Raw genomic sequence first — 6,709 nt, forward strand, 5'->3', positions numbered from 1 at the left:
CACACACACACACACACACACACACACACACACACACACACACACACACACACATATATCCAAAACTCCACACGTGGAGACTACTTTGTCAAAGTCACTGCAGGTACAGCCACCTCAGCAAAGAGAGAAACAGAAGCTGCATCACAGGAGGAAAAACTAAGAGGAAGAGACAGAATGGAAGAAAAATGATGGGAAAAAAAAGAAAAAGTGGGAAGGGTAATAACAGAGAGTGTGGAGAGCCGGCATGTGCAAGCAATAAATATATAATCACAAGGCACGGAGAATGATAAATGTACACTATTACTTAAATAGGTCAATCATGCATTAGTAACAACCATGTGATAATAATAACGGTAAGAAGGCAGCTGTAGAGAAGTGTGTTTAAAATTGTAGACAAAGAACAAACTTGTTTAAAGGAAACGTCAGCATTTTTAGTTGTGAAGAAAAGTACTGTACATCTGTGATTTTTAAATGAACTAGAGAATTAACATTTTCTGCAAAAATGCAACATGAAGGTTTAATGCTGAAAGATTTCTGCTGGAAAAAAATGTGCGAAAATTTTGCTTTTTGTTGTAAAATAACCCAAAAAATATCAAATTAATAGAAAAGTAGCTAAAAAATATAGCTAAATCTAGCACAATGAAGCAGAAAGAGCACATTTTGCTGAATTAAAAAGAAAATGAAATTATCGCAAAAGGTGAATTTTGCATAAAAAAGCACATTTTAGCTGAAATAGCTGAAAAGAAGCTTAAATTGTAGAAAACAGCTGAAAGTAGCATAACTATTTTGATCAGCAGAATAGAGCAGAAAGATCGCTAAAAACAGAAAAAGCTATAATTAGAAAAAAAGCTGAAGGAAGCTGAAATTTGCACAAAAAGGTAAAACACATCAGAATCAGAACAAAAGACGAAAAGTGCAGTAAAATTTMTRAACATTTTGAAGGGTTTTATGGATGTTGAATGGAGCTCCATTCATTTTCTTTCATTCATGGATAAACTGTTTAAACAGCACAAAAACTGCAGAATAAGATATGTGCCACAAAACAAAACAAAACAAAAAAGGATCATGTTACTCTGCAATAAATAACAAGCAGCAGATAAAATAGAAGTTGGTGATTTAATTGTAAAAGACAAACAAAAAGTGCTTGTTGACAGCATTTACATATGATTTCAGCGTGTTGCAGCTGAGGTAACACAATCACCCTAACATCTCCCGGGCTGCAAGAGCAACACAGAAAGAAATGTGATGATRTAAAGCAGCTGCTGAAAACCTGGAAGAAATGCATGAATGATGAAGAAAACAGAAAACAAACCTCAGGCAGAGGTCACCGGTGTCATTTAAAGATTTGCATTTGCTGCTGTGGTGAGAATAGAAATGTGACTTTAAAAATGTGGCTGCCTCCTTTTATATATAAAAAACAGCAYAATTTTTATGCATTACCATATTGTGTAGAAATGCACATGCAGTACTTTGAACTTAATGTGATTTATGAATTTGTCCTTCTCCAGCAGAAATATTAACACGTGGTATTCATTTAAAAAATGATTTGACCTTTAATGATTTCACACTAGTGTTGTTGAGATATATTTCAGCAGTCCAGRTACTGTCTTTGTATAATAAAGATTAAGAAAGAAAGAAAAGAAATAGCCTATAACATCTAACAGAGACTAATATCAGCATTTAATCTTTTAAAAATGCTCCTGAAATACTCTGGAGGAAGTGTCACACCTCTCTATAAAACCATTGCATATTGTAAATATAATTTAGAAATGAAATTGTTTCGTAACTAAATGACACGTCTTTTGTCGCAAAGTGCTAATCTGTGTCAGCAAACACAGTTTCTCATCCAAAGCTCTGCCTGGAATCCACTTTCCAAGATGTTAATAAAAATGTCATCAACAAGGCGTGACACTGATACTGCTGGATCAGTGCTGATGGGATTAGAGGGACTGGAAAAGAATTATATCGCAAATAAATATGCAATAGTGTATTCAAACTTCTCATCAAATAAATTGAAAGTTCAGACAGTTTTAGGTTTGTCTTGCACTTTATGTTCCTTTATTGCATCTGTCAAAACAATGAGTTTAAAAAGATATTTTGTCAGTTTTGATTGTATTTTCGTTCACTTAAAAACAGATGTGTTGGATTTACTTTTAAAAAACTATGTTGACTGGTTCCACTCAACTCAACTGAGAAAATGTAACACAATTTTTATATTTACTTTAAAAGTTAATTTTAGTTAAATTTACTCAATTCAGGTGAGTGGAGCCAGTTAATATGATGTAAGTAAACCTAACGCGTCTGTTTTGTGAGTGTTGTTTACTTGAAAAGTGAAAAAAAACGTGCAGGACTAATTTCAATTTTGGAAACATGGAAACATAAAAAGAATTGTCAGAGGAAGGGTTGGTTCAAGAGTATTGTTTGGATGTATTGATGTAAACTAACATTTTCTGGTTTCTAGATGTTTATTTTTCATTTCTTTATGGTGCTTGTGAGTAAATGAGTGTGCACATAACTTTGCTGTGTTTTTTTCATTTTGATTTTATTTTACTTTGTACTCTAATCTGTATATGTGACATGTTTCAATGCCTGCACCATTACTGCTTTTTATTGGCTGCAACACATTCTTAAACTGATTGTTAAAATTAAAAAAAGACTTAGTGCTTCTTTAAAAGAGGATTAGAGTAAAGAATGACCTGAAAACTACGTGTGATAAGGCAGTGGTGCAGTTGTTTGAGCTGTCGCCTCTCAGTGTGAAGGTCACAGGATTGTGTCCCAGCCTGGAGCATTTCTGGGTGGAGTTTGCATGTTCTCTTTGTGCACACGTTGGTTTTCTCCAGGGGGGCTTCAGTTTCCTCCTACAGAACAAGAACAAGCGCATTAGGTTAATTAGTCATTTTAAATCAGGGGTGTCCTATTGTGTCTTTGAGGACCACTATCTTGTATGTTTTACTTGTTTCCCTGCTCCAACACACCTGATTTATTGCTTGAATTACCTCTTCAAGTTCTGCAGAAACCTTTCTAACTAATCCTGAGCGTATTTATAGTTCTGCTTTTGGCTCTTTGTCTTTGTTCCTTGTCACTAATTGATCCTGGTGTGTTTTGTTCTGTGTGTTGCTCTGTTTTTTGTGTGCTTTTGTTGTTGTTTTTCCCTTTGACTCTTCAGCAGCCTTTTTGTTAGATTTCTGTTTGCCACCCAGGTTCATTTTTCTAAGTTTAATTAAAGCTGCCGGCTTCTGTTTTACCTGTTTGTTTTTATGTCTGTCTCCTCTGTTTCCTTTGCGTTTTAGTGCTCTCACAAATGCACCAGAACAACGGTGGGTTATTTACTCCYGCTGCACCCTAATCAGACTATAAATACAAAGGTAATACAAGCTGGTTCAGGGGGAAAATGTCCAAAAATAGAAAGAGATTTYAAAGTGTGCTTGTAAGTGTTGATTTCACTGAAGAGTTTTAATGCTGGGGTCTGTGAGCTGCAGCTCTTTAGCCACTTTTCCTATTTATGATCAGTGCAGATTTTATTAATCTCATGCACAAGCCAAGAAATTTACTTTTTATATCCCCTCATCCAACCCTGTCAGATAGGAGAATCACAAAGTTTGAAGCAAAAACTGCAGCTGAATAAGCACGAAGAGTAAAACGCCAACTTTAAGACAGCTGTCAAAAAGTTGACATGTATCTGTTTCTTCCAAAATAGATCCTGGGTCTTGTAACAAAAGGAGAAAAGCTGAACTTTACATCTGCTCTATTAATATTCCTACCTGGTGATAAAAAGCCGAACACAGAGCTCCCGGTGTCCTCCACCTGCTCAGGACTCTGTGATGTCAGCAACTTTTCAGTTTACTGCTGTGAGCGCTAAAAGCTGAATATGCAGACTCCCTCTACAGGGTCAATTAGATATTTTTAGTGTTTAACGTGTAAAAAGAGGTGAAAAATCAAAAGGACTTTGAAAATAATTGGAGGCACTTACTGTGCGTTTTGYTATTTTTTATATGCAACAAACAGTTTATTTAAAGCTCCATGTGAACAGTCTTTTTTTAAGCTGACCCCATTAAAGAATAAAAGTGATTTCTTTCCTTATTTAACATCAAATGCATGCTCTAATTAATTTAAGAGCACAACTGCAAAAACAGTATTTTCTACTTTCAGCTACCTGTGTACACGAGTGATTGCAAGTCAAATGGAAATAGGTGCAATATATGAAACTTTATAAAATATGACTACATTTATTTATGTATTTGCATCTTTATTAAGTTACGGAAAGGTTATGAGCAAATGAAACAAATTAAAAAGTTTAATTTTTACTATACTTAGCACAATAAGTAAAGAAGTTAGTGTTTGGTAGATTATTTCTTTGACGCTTGGCACCAGACTGGCAGCACCTGGGAGCACCAGAAGCTCAAAACAAGCATTAATAGCAACAGCAAGAGAAGATGTGGTAAACTTTTTATGTGCACAACCCTCAGCTTGACTGCTCATCCCACAAATGCATATTCCTTACAAATGTGACATTTAAAAGGGAAATTACCTGGCTTTCCAACGATATATTGCCAAGAAGCCTTTTTACAACAAAGAAATAATCTACCAAACACTAATTTCCTTACTTTTTTTGTGCTAAGTTTATTTTATCAGAATGATTTAAGGGCAAACTACAAAACAACTTAACAAAATTCTGCATAAGAGCAGTGAGGTAATGAATTTTTACTATTCCACTCACCAGGGATCCATCTGTTTTAAGTCACTGTCCATCAATACTGTGAAGTGTCATCCAATGAACTCTGCTGCGTTCAGCTCAATGTGTGCAGACATGCAGCTCTGTACATTTTAGTCTTGTCTTTCAGCTTCTGTCACATCATCAATAAACACTAGAGACCCGCAGCCAGTGAGGGGCATGCAGATGTCATCCCACAGCCTCCTCATGTGTCTTCCAGATGATGCTCCACATCATGAGCCGTTCCAAGCCTTCTCCTCAGTTTTCATTCTCCGTCATTCTTCTGCAGGTGGATTCAATCTTGCCTGTCTTAAAAAAATAGACGGAAGATTTTTTCCGCTCCCCCTGTTCAATCTATATCTGAGTTTTATGAAATGTTTGCACCTGCAGTGAACTCTCTAAATGTGTTCTCGTCAAGTCTTTTTTATGGCAGTCCGGGGCGAATCTATCCTTTCTGTAGAGAGTGTCCTGGGCTTGAATAGATGTTCTGAGAGTTTGTGAATGTAAATGCTGCAGAGCTCACTGATGTGTTGAAGTTTTTATACAGTATGATATTTAAACTGCAGTGGGTCTTTCTGACTGTTTKCTTTGAGTTCACAGCAGATGCAAAATGCCACAAAACTTCACATTTGCCTGATGACAAAAAAAGGCTTTTGAATCAACAGCAACAAACTAAATCTGTCTTATTAGTAATAACATTAAACTACCAAGTTTTAGCTTATGTCAGCTGTTAATTAGCTATAGTGACTTATTTATTTATTGTATATATTGCTGCAGTCATAGTTTTCTGTCTTTATAGATTCATTATGATAAACGTATCATTTGCTTCACTTGTCTTTGTTGTTCTATCATATTTTGCAGAGGTAAGAGAAGAGAAAAAAGGCATACAGCAGAAGGGCTGACATTTGTAACACTGTCTTCACAAAACTGCAGATAAAACAAAATTACATTTAAAGGATCTTTGTTCTCCCAAAAGCCCCAGAACACTTTGGTACTTGGATCTGAGCTGGAAACAGACAACATCCTGTTTTCTGTACATCAAAAAAGACATAAATACTGCAGGCAGAGTGCTTCACCGGAGGATAAAAGCCTCATGATTTCAATGGCAGTCTAAACAATATAATTACACGTCTGTAATTTTTCCCGCTTCGATGTTAGGCAGCAGGTGTGATGAAAAGCACTCAACCTGAATATCAGCTCATGAGTTCTGCTGGGAAAGAATTCTTTTTTTTTTTTAAAAATCATGTTTTTATTGACTGCTTTCTTGACTTTTTCTGAAAAGCTATTAAAAGCATCAGAGGTCTTGACATGAGCTTCTTTCTGCTCCTCAGGAGTTCTTTATTTCCTCATGTGCTTCCCACGAGGAAATGCTACCATTTTCCTATACTGGCCTCAAAATCCTCAGCATTTCTGCCTCCACGACATGAAAACAAATGAAGACTGAGTGCCTGAGCCCGTGCGCGAGGCTTCAAACCCCCCTGTCAGCAATCACTAGGTGGGAGACAGCCATAAACCAAGCTTTAGAAGCCTATAATGGCCTACTGCAGCGCTGGCAAAACTTATATCACATTACGCTTCTTCCCATTCAGACTCAAATAGGATCATTATTTTTGATAACTATACAGCTAGTGCTGGGTAATTCTATTACATTACTTGCCACTGCATAATTCAGCATTTCAGCTAAATCTACTGTATGTCTCAATGTATCCTTGGTGGCATTGTATTTAATTACTGCACAAACCCGATCAATAACAGGCCACATAACAAATAGTCAGAAGACTAAGGCTGATCCATACACACACAAGTAATTCTTTCCACCCTTACTTGAAAAGCTGGACACTGACTGCTTAGAGGCCGTTTTATTTTTCAGCAGACTTTGTGCTCTGTCAAATGACAGAGGTGGAAATTTACAGCAGAGCCTATAAAGTCCAGCCCATGAAATGCGGATGGAGGCGCTGCCCTCGTGTCAGCCAATAAAATGATGAACACTCACAAGTG

The sequence above is a fragment of the Austrofundulus limnaeus genome, unplaced genomic scaffold (assembly GCF_001266775.1).
Source record: "Austrofundulus limnaeus strain Quisiro unplaced genomic scaffold, Austrofundulus_limnaeus-1.0 Scaffold101, whole genome shotgun sequence".
In the NCBI taxonomy this organism is placed as follows: Eukaryota; Metazoa; Chordata; class Actinopteri; order Cyprinodontiformes; family Rivulidae; genus Austrofundulus; species Austrofundulus limnaeus.